At 35.0% G+C, this 1,842-nt stretch overlaps 1 long non-coding RNA gene across 1 annotated transcript; it reads left to right on the forward strand.

Annotated features, from left to right (window-relative positions):
- Positions 1-496: 496 nt before the first annotated feature.
- Positions 497-1,785, forward strand: LOC121813883. The gene is made up of 3 exons (XR_006053942.1): positions 497-715; positions 887-962; positions 1,290-1,785. It is a non-coding gene; the product is annotated as an uncharacterized LOC121813883 (long non-coding RNA).
- The last annotated feature ends 57 nt before the right edge of the window (positions 1,786-1,842 follow it).

A 1,842-nucleotide genomic window follows, 5' to 3' on the forward strand; every position in this document is an offset into this window, starting at 1 on the left:
GTCTAGATTTATGCCTGTAGTGCACTGCCATGTAAATAATTTGCATTTACTGAATATGTGTCTGAATATGCCCCATACACAACAAACTGCAATAGACTGTCTATTCTGGCACCTTTCTTTAGTTTTGCTGTCACTTTGTCAGTAATATTCTGTTCATTGCGTTTTGTTTTTCCAACTGTTTTCTTCTCTCCATAATTACCTTCTCTCAATATGCAATTATTTTGGTGCTGAAGGAAACACACTAGAAACAATAAATATAAAAACATTTAGACATCTATTGGCCGAGTGGATCAACTGAAGAAGGAATCATTAAATAAAAGCAGAAAGATCTAAACACATCGAGGAAGTTGATCAACACAAAGCTGTAACCTGTGTGAGTACAGACACACACAGAGACACAAAAAGAAGAACAGAAAAGCTAAGACACAAATACTAATATTAATGAGAGAATGAGGAACAGGTTAGTGTGTGAGTGGGGGGTCAAGTGAATCTATAAACAGGCAGATGGAAGTGGTGGCTACTAAACTGACAACATGTGCATAATGGGAACATAAAAGGCAGACTGACTGAAAAAGAAAGACAAAAGCTTCACAGGTCTGTTTGCTTTGACATTACAACATCTAAACGGAGAAGTGTTTCACTCGCTGTGTTTCTGCTGGAATCACACACGGACTTTTATTTTGTCATTTCTCCTCTGTAGCAGTCTGATTATTAGGTAAGAAAACATTTATTGCATCTTACAAGATTTTTATATCACAATAAAAAGAAGTGCTTTATTTTTGTTTGTCTGATTTAAAATAAATGTAAATTTTGTATTGCTCTATAAAACAATGCAAGTTCCTGATCTGATCAAACCTTTATGTGATCTTATGTTTTTTTTATACAGGTGATGAGTTTTGTGACAGTCCAGTCTGTGAACATCATGACAGGCATCATGTTACTGAGTCTCCTCTTTATTCCAAGTGAGTCGTCTCATTTCAGTCATTTACAGTCTGACAGATCAGTGCAGATGGAGATACTTTAGAGAAAAAAAACATCACTCCGTGCAAGTTTGTACTGCTCAGTTTGTGCTGCTGCTCACTCCTGCCACTTTGTGTCATGTGCAATATTCCATTTGTCTTGTGACTTGTCTTCTGCTCGTCAAATACATTTCATTGCAATGTTGACCCTGTGCTAACTTGCATATGACAAATAAAACTGAAACTGAACTGCAACACACGTCTAATAAACTCAGTGTATCATAATTCTGTTTCCCATCATGTGTATGAGTTTGTTTTGATTTTTTCCAGGTACTTTGGCTGCTTGTCCTCAAGATTCAAACCTGTTCATCACTTCACCAACAGAGATGGAAGCTCTGAGTGGATCTTGTTTACAAATCCCATGTAACTTTAGTGAAACCAGAACAGAAAAGTTTGACAGCACAAGACCTGTTTTTGGAGTGTGGATTAAAAAGCACTCCAATGTTAATATATTTCCAAGCAATGAGATCTTCAACAGCAGTAAGACAGTTAACATGTATCCAATGAATATTACAGGAAACCTGAAGGAGAAAAACTGCACCACTCTGTTTTCCAACTTAACCACAAATTATACAAACACATACTACTTCAGAATTATGAACTGGCCGTTCAGAGTAACAGCTGTTTGTGATCCTCTTAAAATAACAATTAAAGGTGAGAAAGTTTTCATTTTATTGTTGATAATAAAAAAAATCTGATTTGAATATTAACAGCTAAGACATAAATGTACTAACTTTATATTTGGCAATTAAAAATGTGTTGTCCAGTTTTCTTTGTTATAAAATTTTTAAGTGCAAAAATAAAAAAAACAAAGTTTGCTTAC

The sequence above is a fragment of the Haplochromis burtoni genome, unplaced genomic scaffold (genome assembly GCF_018398535.1).
Source record: "Haplochromis burtoni strain Fernald_Lab_line unplaced genomic scaffold, NCSU_Asbu1 Contig_3231, whole genome shotgun sequence".
Taxonomy (NCBI): domain Eukaryota; kingdom Metazoa; phylum Chordata; class Actinopteri; order Cichliformes; family Cichlidae; genus Haplochromis; species Haplochromis burtoni.